General features: G+C 49.9%; 1 protein-coding gene across 4 annotated transcripts in view; it reads left to right on the top strand.

Moving 5' to 3' along the window:
* SLC39A14 (solute carrier family 39 member 14) overlaps positions 1-14,459 on the top strand; it is a 56,194-nt gene that overhangs the window by 19,420 nt on the left and 22,315 nt on the right. Inside the window, exon 1 of one of the 4 annotated variants that reach the window (XM_055295644.2) lies at positions 4,889-5,006. The exons of the other annotated variants lie outside the window; for them this stretch is intronic. The gene's annotated coding sequence lies outside the window, so the exon portion shown is untranslated. Of the gene's footprint in view, positions 1-4,888; positions 5,007-14,459 lie in introns of those variants that run through there. 4 annotated transcript variants of the gene reach the window in all.

Consider the following 14,459-nt stretch of genomic DNA (forward strand, 5'->3'; position numbering starts at 1 on the left):
AAAGATTTTATTCTTCATATACTAGGAAGACATTGGAGGGATTGAAGCAAGGAAAGTGATGTGATCTATTTGTACTTTATTTTATTTTTTTGAGAGACAGAGCCTCACTCTCGCCTAGGCTGGAGTGCAGTGGCTCAATCGTGGCTGACTGCAACCTCTGCCTCCTGGATTAATGTGATTCTCCTGCCTCAGCTTCCCAAGTAGTTGGAACTACAGGTGTGCATCACTACACCCGGCTAATTTTTTGTATTTTTTTTGGTAGAGACGGGGTTTCACTATATGTTGGCCAGGCTGGTCCCGAACTCCTGATCTCAGGTGATCCACTTGCCTCAGCCTCCCAAAGTGCTGGGATTACAGGCATGAGCCACTGCACCTGACCAATTTGTACTTTAGAAGGATGACTTTTTTTTTTTTTTGAAATGGAGTTTTGCTCTGTTGCCCAGGCTGGAGTGCAATGGCACGATCTCGGCTCACTGCAACCTCCGCCTCCTGGGTTCAAGGGATTTTCCTGCCTCAGCCTTCCGAGTACCTGGCATTACAGGCATGTGCCACCACGCCTGGCTAATTTTTGTATTTTTAGTAGAGACGGGGTTTTGCCATGTTAGCCAGGCTGGTCTCGAACTTCTGACCTCAGGTGATCCACCTGCCTCGGCCTCCCAAAGTGCTAGGATTATAGGTGTGAGCCACCGTGCCCAGCCCAGGTGACTCTTTCAGTAAGCTGTAAACTTAAGATTTAGGCACTAGATATGTGCATATATTAAACTTAAAAGAGGGGAGTAGAGGACTCTGACAGAACAGAGCTAGGTACTGAGAGGAAGCTGGAAGCCCAGGTAAGAGATTTTATTTTATTTCAACATTTCCTCCACTCAAATTCCTTGTACTCCATCCACTTTGCAAGGAAGACTTGGATGATCTCTTGTCCTCAGGGAGTTTACAATGCAGTGTCTTCAGATTCAGAGAGTCCTTCCAAATTTTCCTGGAGGAGGCCCTGAAGAACGAGCAGCATTCAAAAGGCTATTGTTGGCCGATTGCGGTGGCTTATTCTTGTAATCCCAGCACTTTGGGAGGCTGGGGTGGGAGGATCTCTGAGCCAAGGAGTTCAAGACCAGGCAGGGCAATAGGGTGAGACCCTGTCTCTACAAAACAATTAAAAAAGTAGCCAGGCATGGTGGTGTGAACGTCTGGTCCTAGCTGCTCATGAGGCTGAGGTGGGAGGATCGCTTGGGTCCGGGAGGTCAAGGCTGCAATGAGCTGTGATCATGCCACTGCCCTCCAGCTTAGGTAACAGAGCGAGACCCTGTCTTAAAAAAAAAAAAAAAGGCAGTAGTTATTAAAAACTTGGAATGTCCAGTTGGTGTTAAAGTCGTGTTGCAGTTCACTCATCCACTCTCTTGCTGATGGGCTTTTGGGTTGGCCCTGGTTTTTTGTTACTGTGAATAGTGCTGCCATAAGACGTCCTCGGGGTTGAAAGTCACCCAGACAGGAGCCTGTCCGAGTTGCAAGCTAAAAGCAGAAACACTTTGTGGCAATCGACTGCTCCCTGGGGTTGGTGTTAGCTGGAAAGTGTAAGCCTTTAAGTCTGGTTAGAATTTTGATCCCTTGTTAACAGGCAGGCAGGCAGTTTGCAGGACGTGGAGGAGTGAAAGGGCAAGTGGAAATACGTAAGTGGTTATGTTGTCAGGGAAATCACTTCTTTTGTGCCATATTATCTGGAAAGTGCCACCATACCCCCTGCCTTGAAGTTTTTAAACCTGAGGATAGGGGGCCTTGTGTGAGCGGGTATTGGATCGTCTGGCCCTGAGTGAGAGCTGGGTGTGATATGAGCCAGAAGCCTCTGTCCTGGAACCCATCTGTGCACGTGCCCTAGGCAGCCTCTCTGCAGAACCCTGGGCCAGGCTCCTCCTGCTTCCTTTGTGTCTCTGACAGGGAGCTTTAAGAAGACACCTGTAGCTGGGAGCATTGGCTCATGCCTGTAATCCCAGCACTTTGGGAGGCCAAGGTGGGCAGATCACCTGAGGTCGGGAGTTTGAGACCAGCTTGACCAACATGGAGAAACCCCGTCTCTACTAAAAATAAAAAATTTAGCCGGGTGTGGTGGCGCATGCCTGTTCATGTCTGGGGGCGGGGGTGAGGATATGTCTGTCTGTTTATATATGCGTTTGCACGGTGAGTGTGTGCATGTACACATTTAAGCAGCAGGTGCTTACTAAGATCCTACCAACCCCTCAGGACTGTTAGGAAACAACCAAAAAAGCCTAAAATATAAGGCCTGTCCTTCTAGGACCGTACGACATTGAAACTAAGCAGGAGGTGAGAATGTTTCCTAGATGGGGATGGGATTGGTGCTGGAGGATTGGGGTGGATCTGAGGTGGTGCTGTGTCCTGCAGTACACCCTGTTTTCTTCATCCAGGCCCTTCACACCTCGTGGAGAGAGTGCATGGGGTGCGTGCAAACCACTGACATGGATGGGACTTCCTAGTCCTGTGGTGGGGAGGGGTGTGGGGATAGAAACGTGTAGGGATGGAGGGGTAGAACATTTCAGATGCAGCCCAGGGCAAGAGAGCAATGGCAGGTGAGGGTGACAGTGGGTAGGACCCCAGTTGGAGAGACCCCTGACTCCCAGGCAGAAGGGCCATAGCACATTGCTAGAGGGACGGGAGTGTTGGGAGATTGTGCTTTGGGTGGGGAGGGGCGGTGATGAAGTGGGGGCAGGAGGTTCTGGAGGGGAGGGGCTGCGTGGCCAGGAGGGAACAGCAGGGGCTGGAGTGTTTCTTTCTGTTCAGGAGCCTGGAATCTTAGGGAGATGCTCTGGGTTCGTGGTGAGCCCCACAGGGAGAAAGCAGAGGATGTGGGAAGGCCTTAACTTCAGTAATGGGATGGTGGCTGCCAGTGACCTTGAGCCAGAAGAATGTGCTGTGTGGGAGGTTTGGACAACCCGAGGGAAAATGGAGGAATTATGATTCACTCGTCTACCTTTCTCACCCAATTTGGAAATATGGGCTTTTCCTTTCTTTCTTTCAGTAACCCTCTCTCTCATGAGAATGAGGCTTTTTTATTAATCTGTTGATAAGTATTTACAGTTACTGAGAAATCAAAAGTTCAAGATGCAGCCCCTGCCTTTCTTGCTGGCGCCCTGGTTGTGCCCTCTTGAGCAGGGATGACACAGGGGCTGGGCTGGAAGGGGCCAGCGCTGAGCAGCGACCCTTCTTACCTGCTTTGGTTAAGAGATCTGGAGATGGAATGAAAAAGCGCTGGCTCTGCCTGTGAGACTGGTGGCCCTCCGACTTCAGTGCATTGTGATCACCTGAGCACTTAGTCAGACCCAAGTTGCTGGTCCAACCCCAGTGTCTGATTTAGTGGGTTGTGGGGGGAAGTGCTAAGAGTCTGCACTTCCAGCAAGTTCCCAGGTGTCAGTGATGCTGCTGTTCCAGCAACCGCACTTTGAGAACCCCTTTCCTGGAAAAATTACCACACAAGACTCCGCATCTCAGCTGCAGACTGGCATGGGCGGGGTCTTTGAGGAGGAGTCGGGCATGAGCGGGCTTGAGGGCTAGGAGATCGCGCAGGGGGAGGTAGTGGTACAGGAAGACCCAGGGGAGGTGGGGTAGGCTGGGAGCAGGTGGTCTTGGCTGCAGGCCCAGCAGTGGGGTCGCCACTGGGGCTTGGCTTCTGGGGTCCACTTGCTGCCCATCCAAGCATGCCTCGCTACTGCTGCACAAGTGCTTGTCATGGGCCAGCAGATAGACGTGAGCAGAACACAAAGGCTAAAGGTCTGCCAAGGGCCCACCTCCCCTCCCTGGGGTGGCGAGGTGAGAGGCTTAGGAGGGCTGTCAGTCATTTTGAGAGGTAGGGCGTGCACGGGCTTCTTGTGAGAGGCCCTTGGAGGCACATTTTGCCCAGGGTATTGCTGCCAGAGAGTTGGAGTTAGCATTTATTAGTATTTATTTTACTATTTTGCTTTATTTTTACAGTCTAGAGGTCTTTTGGTTTTTATACCTGTTATGCCGTGAATTCACAGGGAAGAGGTTCCAGCAGCTCAGGTCCCTACCCTTGGTCCTCACAGTGCCCTCCTCTGGGTGGGGCAGGCTGGCCCTGCAGTTGAACCCAGGTACCTTTCTCTTGGGCTTCCTTCTTTTTCTGGTCATTTTCCTGCACGCGTTCCAGGAAGCAGTCTTGGCTCTTAGAGCGCTCACTGTGCTCAATACGCACATTAATTCTCTTGGCCAGAATCTTGCCCTTGTTTGTTTACAGCTCTGCAGCATGTTTACAGCATGGTGGGGAACACTGCAGACGCCTCCGGTTTTGCCATGGTAACATTTGTGGGTTATTCCTTTTTTGAACAGTACCCATTCCCTTGAGGTCTAATGTCTACAGTATCACCTTATAGATTCCCTTGTATGTGGTCAAAGGAACAACTCCATGTTTCCTTTCTTTTTGACACTAGAGCATACTTTTTTTTTTTTTTTTTTGAGACAGAGTCTTGCTCTGTCGCCCAGGCTGGAGTGCAGTGGTGCAATCTTGGCCCACTGCAACCTCCGCCTCCTGAGTTCAAGTGAATCTCCTGCCTTAGCCACCCGAATAGCTGGGACTACAGGCATGCACCACCATGCCTGGCTAATTTTTGAACTTTTAGTAGAGATGGGGTTTTTCCATGTTGGCTGGTCTTAAGCTCCTAGCCTCAAGTGATCTGCTCACCTTGGCCTCCCAAAGTGCTGGGATTACAGGCGTGAGCCACCGTGCCTGGCCTACAACTCCATGTTTTCTAGAAGGCACCTCTCCTCTTCCCCTTTGTGTTCGTCATTTGGTCAAATTGCTGGAAGATGGTGGTTCCAGCTGAAAGGCTTTTTAAAATTTTTAACTTTTTTTTTTTTTTTTTTTTTTTAACAGGGTCTCGCTCTTGTGCAGGCTGGAGTGCAGTGGTGCAATCATAGCTTGTTGCAGCCTCAAACTCCTGGGTTCAAGCAATCCTCCCACCTCAGCCTCTCACACTGCTGGGATTACAGGGGTGAGCCACCACATCCAGCCCTTGAACCAGTCTTAAGTGTGTAACAGTCCTGCGGGGAGAGCCTGGACACCTTCCGGAGGGTGGATCCTGAGACATGCATTTCCCTGGTGTGGCTCATGGCAAGGACAGTGTGGTTCTGGAACAGGCGGCTTCTTGTGCCTTAGCTACCTGGTGGGAGCACAGGCAGCAGCTCCATGGCATCCCAGCTCTGCAACATGATCTTTGCAAATAGGTAGCTCCTGGGAGCTTAGCCTAGAGTCTTGTTAATTCAGCTCTTCGAAGGAGCCTCTAGGCCATTTAATATCCTGTACAAAACCCCTTTCTGCCGAAATAGCCTAACTGCACCCTGATCTATACATTCTCCCTTGTCATCATCATTCAGGTTAGGTTCCTTGTTGAATTGTTTGCTTTCCCTACTTTATTGAGGGCAGGTGCTAGGTCCTTTGCATCCCCAATATCTAGCATGACTTCTGGCACATAATTGGTAAGCAGTGAGTATTTGTTGAATGGATAAACTCTTGGAGTGAGTTTTCAAAGCCAGTAGGTAATACGCTAGCTTTTAGTTCAATTAATGTAAATGAAATTCAAGGTCAGGGACTTGTTTACTCTAGAGAAGTGCATAATAGGTGGTCCTGACACCTGACTTCAGATGATCTGGGTTAAAGTTGGTCTGTGGGCCGAGGAGGATAGAATGTCTTTGAAAAGTGGTTCTGAGCTCCCTGTTCTTTTTTTTTTTTTTTCTTTTGAGATGGAGTCTTGCTCTGTCACCCAGGCTGGAGTGCAGTGGCGCGATCTCGGCTCACTGCAACTTCTGCCTCCCGGGTTCAAGCAATTCTCTGCCTCAGCCTTCCGAGTAGCTGGGATTACAGGTACCCGCCACCATGCCCCGCTAATTTTTGTATTTTTAGTAGAGATGGGGTTTCACCACTTTGGCCAGGGTGGTCTTGAACTCCTGACCTCGTGATCTGCCCGCCTCGGCTTCCCAAAGTGCTGGAATTACGGGCATGAGCCACCGCTCCCGGCCAGAGCTCCCTGTTTTTATCAGGCTGCAGGGGTGATGCAGGCAGACTTCAGTTAGAAGGGAGGCAAAACTTCTCTGCCTCTAGCCCATTATGTGCCCAGCACTGTCCCAGGCACTGTGTTGCAGGCAGGGAGGAGAGGAGGACATAGAAGAAATAGGAGGGAAGGATGCATTTCAGGAAGTTATCTTCAAGGAATACAAACCTAGCTGGGGAGGCTCCCTGGGAGACAAGGTAATGAGGAGTCCATAACAGCCAGAGAAAAATGCTGGAAAAGTGATCCATGACGGCTTCCTGGACAGGGAGGTAATTGAACAGAACCAGAATTCAGGACTAAGTAAAGGGGTTGTCCTGAGAACCCAGAAGATAGGGAACTAGTAAGGTGCTGGCCTCAGTGCTGTGCTGTGCAGCCTTTAAGCTCTGTCTTGATCAGAGTGCCTCTGCGAGCTCGGTGCTTTCACAGTTTAATTGTGCCGGACACACTTGGGAAGTTCCTGGCAGGCCCCAAAGTTGAACCCAGGGCGTGTGGCACATCGTTTTGTCCAGTGATTTGGCCACTAGATCATGCTTTCTATTTATTTATCGGATTCTGAATAACAAGCCGGGAAGTTCTGCTTCATGGGGGTGACGTAAGTGATGGATGTGAGTACCGCGTTTCCTAAGCCACATGCCCGGCCTCATGGTCTGACAAATGGGAGTGAACTTGGATGACAGGGAGAATTTTGCAACTGTCTGGGAAGTGTTGATGGGTGAATGATGAGAAGTGAGGTGACTCTGGCCCTGGCCTCGGGTGGGGAAAACACCGGCTGGCCACTGTGGGCCCCTCCCGGGTCCCTGCCCACCTGACTCAGTCGCTTTGGGAAGTCCCCTTTGCTCCGGCTCCAGCTGGGCTGGAGCAAGCCTGGCAAATGTGCTCCCTCCCTCCCTCCCTCCTCCTGGCTCCAGCGCCTGGGCCTGGCTGTCATTACACTCACTCCATGCTCAGCGTGGGGCTAAATAAGCCATTCCCTGTTTGTCTGTGCCGGCTGCCTGGGGCCCTGACCACCCGTCTCTGCCTCATAACCTCCTCCCGCAGGCGCTGGCACACACAATGGGGGCTCAGTAAATATTAGTTGGTGAACAGCAGGCTCAAGGTTCTAATTTTGTTCCCTGCTTCTGGGTCACCAGAGTTTTTATTACTATTTTTCTTAGTTTTCCCATCCTGCCCCTCCTAGCAGCGCGAGGTTTCACAATTAGAGTGAGTGGGCTCTGCTGGCCACCCTCCTGCACTGTCTGGAAATTTCCCACCCTGGGTGGGCTTTGACTGTGCCAAGGCTTGAGGCAAAGGTCCTGGGAGCAGGAGCTGGAAGAAGATAATGCATCCTTTTAGGGTATGGAGGAGAGCAGTAGGTGGGAGGGCAAGAGGAGGCAGGGGGAGAATGGGCCGATTAAGCTCCTGGGCAGGGCCAAGCGAGGGTTGGTTTTCCAACTGTGAGATTTGCTGTTTGCTTGAGTGAAGGTGTCAGCCTAGGTCAGCTTGTCTGAGGGGAGAGTGGCTTCTCACGCAGTGTTCCTTGGGTGAGTGGGGTGGGCCATGGGCTGGATGGTTTTTCTCAAAGCTCTTTCTACCCCCAGAGAAGCCTGTAGGGCAGTATTCACTTGATGACCAAGCTGGCAGAGGATTGGTTTTCGGATTTCGTAAACTGGGACTTACACAGATGACTATATCGTTGTTAGTTTGACCATGAATATCCAGAGTGTATTAATCAAGCATTTGTAAAATGTGGCAGTTTCTGTAGCCAAATGTATTTTTTTAATTGATTTATGTTATTTTGATGATTTTTTGAGACAAGGTCTTTCTCTGTCACCCAGGCTGGAGTGCAGTGGCACAGTCATAGCTCACTGCAGCCTCAAACTCCTGGGCTCAAGCAGTCCTCCCACCTCAGGCCTCCTCAGTAGCGGGGACTACAGGCATGCATCACCACACCTGACTAATTTTTGCGGAGACAGGGTTTCACCTTGTTGCCTTGGCTGGTCTTGAACTCCTGAGCTCAAGCAATCTACCTGCCTTGGCCTCCCAGAGTTCTGGGATTACAGACATGGGCCACCGCCCCCAGCCCTGTAATGATTTTTTATTATTTCTTATCTGAAGGGGTGCTTTGTTTTTTTTTTTTTTTTTGAGACAGAGTCTCGCTCTGTTGCCAGGCTGAAGTATACTGGCGTGATCTTGGCTCACTGCAACCTCTGCCTCCGGGGTTCAAGTGATTCTCCTGCCTCAGCCTCCCGAGCAGCTGGGACTACAGGCGTGCACCACCGCACCCAGCTAATTTTTGTATTTTTAGTAGAAGCGGGGTTTCACCATGTTGGCCAGGATCATCTCTATCTCTTGACCTCGTGATCCACCTGCCTCAGCCTCCCAAAGTGCTGGGATTATAGGTGTGAGCCACCGTGCCCAGCCCTGTAATGATTTTTTATTATGTCTTTTTTTTTTTTTTTTGAGATGGAATCTTGCTCTGTCACCCAGGCTGGAATGCGGTGATCTCGGCTCACTGCAAGCTCCACCTCCCGAGTTCACGCCATTCTCCTGCCTCAACCTCCCAAGTAGCTGGTACTACAGGTGCCCACCACCACGCCCGGCTAATTTTTTGTATTTTTAGGAGAGACGGGGTTTCACCGTGTTAGCCAGGATGGTCTCGATCTCCTGACCTTGTGATCCGCCCGCCTCGGCTGCCCAAAGTGCTGGGATTGCAGGCGTGAGCCACCGCGCCCGGCCGATTTTTTATTATTTCTTATAGGAAGGGTTTTAATGCTCACCATCAGTCCTCTTACCATGTGTTCTGCATTCCTGAGCTCTCCGTATTTCCATTTCTGTATTAATTACATGCATTTCATTGTTAAGTCATATTTCCCCCCTAGGAAGGGGACTATATTTTCTGACTTCTTTTATGCCCAAGAATTTCTGCCTACTGTCTTTACCAAATTGTGTGATGTGTTGGCTGGGGATCATATTCTTGGCTCATAGTTTCTTTTGTTCTGAATTGTGGAGACTTTCTGACATTCTTGCATTTTCTTCTGACACTGAATGGTGCTATGGGAAGGAAGAAGGCAGTTTGAATTTTTTCCCATTTAAAAGAAGTTTTAGTATGTTTCTCAATTTTCTTTTCTTTTCTTTTCTTTTTTTTTTTTTTTTTTTTTTTTTGAGACAGGGTCTCACTCTGTCGCCAGCCTGGAGTGCAGTGGTGCAATATTGGCTCACTGCAACCTTCGCCTCCCAGGTTCAAGCGATTCCCCTGCCCCAGCCTCCCGAGTAGCTGAGACTACAGGTGTGCGCCACCACACCTGACTAATTTTTATATTTTTAGTAGAGTTGGGGTTTCGCCATATTGACCAGGTTGGTCTTGAACTCCTGACCTCAGGTGAGCCACTGCGCCCAGCCAGGAAAATCTTGTGTTTTATCTTAGAACACATCTTCCATTTCATTCTTGGGTTCCCCTCTCTGGGAACACCAGTTATCCTTTTGTTAGTCTCTTTGTCTTCTCACTGTTTTTGGTTTAAGTTGTCTTGTCCATCTGCATTCACTGTGATTATCTCAAACTTTCCTTGAGTCGTTTATGCCTAGTGTTCCATTTTTTGAACACCAAGCATATTGGAGTTAATTTATATCCTGCTCAAGGTCATCGCCAAGGTCTGATTGCAAAAATTCAAAAAATTGCAACCTCAGGCATAAATGGGTTAAATGACCGGCAGAATTTTCTTCTGTATTTGTCATAATGTATTGGTTCTTCAGTGAGGTTTTATTCCTCTTTTTTAGTAAGCCTGCATCCTCTTTTGGTCTCATGTTGGTTATAATCTCATCTTTGAGCTCTCGTCTCGTGGAACTGGTATTTTAATGAGGTTATTCCTCGGTGTGGAGCAGTGGTGAGGAACAGCTTTCTCTGGAGTTGTGGTTTACCTGTCTGTGGCTTGCTTTGCCTGCTGTTTCTTTTCCTTTTCCTCATGTGAGTGCAGTTCTGCTCACATGTTCTCTTGGCTCTAAAATAAGAAAGGAACTTTCCTCTCCAGGTTTGTCCCCGCCTCTCAGCTCCAGGAGTGCTATGGGGCTGGGTATTTATGACCTGTTTTCTGTAGCCTGAAGGAATGCTAACTGTGTGGTGAGATGGGTCTGTCCTCTATTCAGGGATGTAGTCCCTGCAGTGTGGCTCAGCTCACTTCCTTGGGAGTTGTATTCCTTTTCTGTTAGAAGAGAAGGCACACTTGGCCAGGCATGGTGGTTTCCGCCTGTAATCCCAGCACTTTGGGAGGCCGAGACAGGTGTGTCACCTGAGGTCAGGAGTTTGAGACCAGCTTAGCCAACATGGTGAAACACTGTCTCTACTAAAAATACAAAAATTAGCTGAGTGTGGTGGTGCATGCATGTAATTCCAGCCACTCAGGAGGCTGAGGCAGGAGAATCGCTTGAACCCGGGAGGCAGAGGTTACGGTGAGCCGAGATCACGCCACTGCACTCCAGCCTGGGCAACAGAGCAAGACACCATCTTAAAAAATAAATAAATAAATAAAGAGAGAGAGAGAAGGACTACTAACTGGAATTTGGAATTGGATCATGTCCTCAATTCAGAAAGTGGCCTGGGAGCCCTTATTTCCTTCCAAGGGAGTCGGCCCATTGTTTTTGGTCCAGGTGCACCGTTTTTTTTTGCTCTTCCCCAGTAGCTTTTCCTCCTACTACTCAACTGAAGAGGAAAAAGACTTCCTCTTGCCACATTTGGGGATGTGAGTGAGAATTCTGGTTCTGCCCTTGTCATTCATTTGGTTTGTCAGGGTTGGGCCAGGAATAGAACATGAGCCATGCATGGTGCCTCCTTCATTTTTTCCTTGCCTCTGGTTTTGAAGTTAATATATCTCTGATTAGATCTGTTTTCTTGTTTGGTTGCATTGGTGAATTTTATTTTTATTTTTATTTTTTTTTGCTTTTAAAAGTTTTACTCATTTTGTTAATTATCAGGTGTAGGAAAATTACGTTCCCATTTCATTTTTTCATCTTAAGTCTTTAGTGTTTCAATATGCTTGCTTTTATAATACTCATTAAACTCTGCAAGTTTTTTCTCTTCTTTTCAAACTAAGGATATGGGTTCATTGTAATAATATGTTGCTTGTAGTCCTACCGAAAATTGGGCTTCAGATTCATGTCCGTGGCCCTTCCATTGCCAGACAGCGCTTCCCAGGCCACTAGCACCCGCAGTCCTCAAGACAAGTAGCCCTTGATTTTTTTTATTCCTTAAGACCTCCTCCTTCCACCCTGAGGCCTGGCTTTGTCCTTTGTCTGCAACTTGTCAGGGTTTTTCCCTACGCCTGGGCTCCAGATGGCTCTTGGCTCACCCAGGGCCTTTTGCTATTGTGTGACTCACGGAGAGCTAACCTTGAGCCATGGTTATCTGCTAGCTGGAGATACATTCCTATCAGGCTCAGCGGTCACAGCCCTAGAGTGGGGCAGGGATCGAAGAGTGGAGAAAGCGCAGTTTGCTTGAAGGGCTGATGCAGAAATGAGCTGTTTTCCTGGGAGAGAACCCCAAGGGAGTGGTGGGAGCTGCCTTTGTAGTTACTGTCTTGTGGATGGTCATAAGCCTGGGTGATGTGCCAGGACCACGGGTCCCTCGGAGACCCCTTTCTCTGTCCCTGAGGAATATGTGAGAACCAGACGGCTCATTTTACATCCTTTGAGAAGACAGCTGGGGGGAAGTCTTAGGATGATTCACTGAGGCCAGTCCGTGGTGGAACCAAGAGCTCTGGGGAACATAATTTCTATCAGCCTGGCTTCTACTTGGCCACTCCCTCCACTCCCTCACCCACCCCTGCAACCTTGTGGTCTTTCTTTTTTTTTTTTTTTTTTTGAGACGGAGTCTCGCTCTGTCGCCCAGGCTGGAGTGCAGTGGTGCAGTCTCGGCTCACTGCAAGCTCCGCCTCCCGGGTTCATGCCATTCTCCTGCCTCAGCCTCTCCGAGTAGCTGGGACTACAGGCGCCCGCCACCACGCCCGGCTAATTTTTTGTATTTTTTTAGTAGAGTCGGGGTTTCACCATGGTCTCGATCTCCTGACCTCGTGATCCGCCCGCCTCGGCCTCCCAAAGTGCTGGGATTACAAGCGTGAGCCACCGCGCCCAGCCAACCTTGTGGTCTTTCTTTGTGTGGACCATCAGCCTTCTCATAATTTTAAGTAAAGTGCTTAATAAAACCCCAGTTTAGACTGCCTTCAAACCGACCGCCACCCCAGAGCCTGCAGCTGACTCTGACCCCATGTAAGAGCCCCACCCTGGTGATGTCCTGTGTACCCACACAGCCTGTGCTTGGCGGGGCACAGTGGGCACGAGGGGTCGGGGGCAGACACACAGCTTCTTGGCGTCGGAAATCGTCTGAGTTGGGCAAGTTTTTCTCTGGAGCATTTGAGCTTAGTTTTCATGTTTTGTTTCTGCACCCAAAATCTGAGAGTGGGAGTGGTGGGTTCCCTGGCCAGCAGAGTCGGGGTGCGGTGGGGGGTTGTCAGGAAAGGGAAGGGACAAGTGGATGCCCGGCTGCTCCGAGGCCTTGTTGGTTTCTGTTGCCTGTTCTCATATCTATGCCCAGCCTCTAGACCCAGTGTCACAGAAGTGAGTGTTTGCTCCTCTCTGAGAAGGGAGGTGGGCTAAAAAAAAATGCAGCATGCTGAACATCACAGGAGCGTCTGTGCAGGACAGAAGTGCGGCTTCTAGGCAGACCTACTTCCGGACCAAGTGAAGGGTGACGGTAGGTGGAATTCCAATTATGGGCCTCCGGATGGTAAGGCAACTTCTGAGCTTCCATAGAGGGTTCCAGAACAGGTGTCTTGCTTTTTCCTGTGTCTCCCTCCCACCTCCCCAAGGGTTGGGTCTGGCGCCTTAGACACAGAAGGAGGGCACTAAAATAATTTTATTTATTTGACCCTGAGGCAAGTGCACCCTGGGGCAGAGAGACTCCAGCCTCTCTCCAGCAGGAAGAGATGGCCTGGGGGCGCTCCCAGGCCACAGCACACTTCATTTTGTCTCCTTCCCACTTGTCTTTCTGCCCCTGAAAGGTGTCCATCCTTACTTGAGGGCAGCTGGCCCGACACCCTGGGGGGACTGGAGTGGCTCTCCAGGGGCCACACATGGAATGGAACCTGGCGTGGGGCTTCCTTCTGCAGCTGGGGCCACGCGCGCGGACCCCTGCCCGGCCTCCCCATCCCAGCAGTGTCAACAGCTGTGTGTGTTTCCCTCTTCTTTCTTTCCTCTCTAATACCTTTTACAAACCTTTTCCCCGCTAAGAATAACTTGTAGTTAAGAAGAAAACAACTCCACTGGAGCAGAAAACTCTCCTTTCATGCCTGCCAAAAGGCCGGGGTCACTTGGACTTGAGTGTCACTCGCAGCTCCTAGATCCTCCCCAACCCTTGTGGGTGAGTGCATGTCTCAAGCGCTGGCCAGGCAGGAGGGCTGTGCTCGCTGAATCTGCACACCTCATGGAGACAGGTCTAGACCTGAGCCTGGATGCTGTCTTGTGGGCGTCAATGCCCAGTGCAGCACGTCCTGGAGGAAAGAGCAGCTGTGCCGCGGGGGAGAAAAGGTCACCTGGGAGAAGCAAAGGTGGTCCTGTGGGCTCATTCTTCTGATGGTACAACCTGAAGGTGCCTCTTCCCTAGCACTCCAGGCTGTCATAGCAGCCACCTGAGGGGGCGAGGGGCCACTGGGTCTGGGAAAAGTAAATGCTTCGTAAATGCTCACCTCTAGGTGAATGCCAGCCAGACAAAGCTGCTAAAATCACCCTGAGTTTCCCACACCTGAAGTCTTTTGGGGTTTGTTTGCTCAGTGGTTTGAAGTTACAGCGGATAAGTTTGAGAAATGCAGCTGAGGGGGGAACATCTGTTGGTTTATCTTGTTGAAGTGGCCCCAGAGCACGAGCACTGTGACACAGTGTGTCGTCTAAAGGCTACCTGGGGCTGTCCCCTCATAGCATTGCAGGGCGTTGTAAGCCAAGATTTGGATGCTTGTTGGGGCTGTTAGACGTCGGGAAAGATCCGCACAGAGACACGCAGGACTTTGTGGATCTCCCTGGGTTCCAGGACGTGTGTTTTTATGTCTTTGTGCAGAGGGCACGGTGTAGTTAAGAAAGCACTGAATTTAATGTCATTCAGACCAGGCTTTGATTTACAAAGCAGTTCAGCTTCTGGCTTTGTTGCTTGCTTCTGTGGGTCATGTTTCCTAATCTCTGAACCCCAGTGTCCTTGTCTGTTACATGGAGTGAGTTTCCCAGCTTCTGTTAAAGGAACTGGGGAATGCCAAGTGCTTAGCAAGGTCTGCACTCGGTAAATGCTAGCTGCTGTCCATCATCTCTTTGCCTTTTCTTTTCTAAATGCAGGCAGACCTCCCCCTTGTTTTGACAGCACAACTCCTGCCATCGACAGTTCACAGT

Source organism: Symphalangus syndactylus, chromosome 10 (genome assembly GCF_028878055.3).
Source record: "Symphalangus syndactylus isolate Jambi chromosome 10, NHGRI_mSymSyn1-v2.1_pri, whole genome shotgun sequence".
Taxonomy (NCBI): Eukaryota; Metazoa; Chordata; class Mammalia; order Primates; family Hylobatidae; genus Symphalangus; species Symphalangus syndactylus.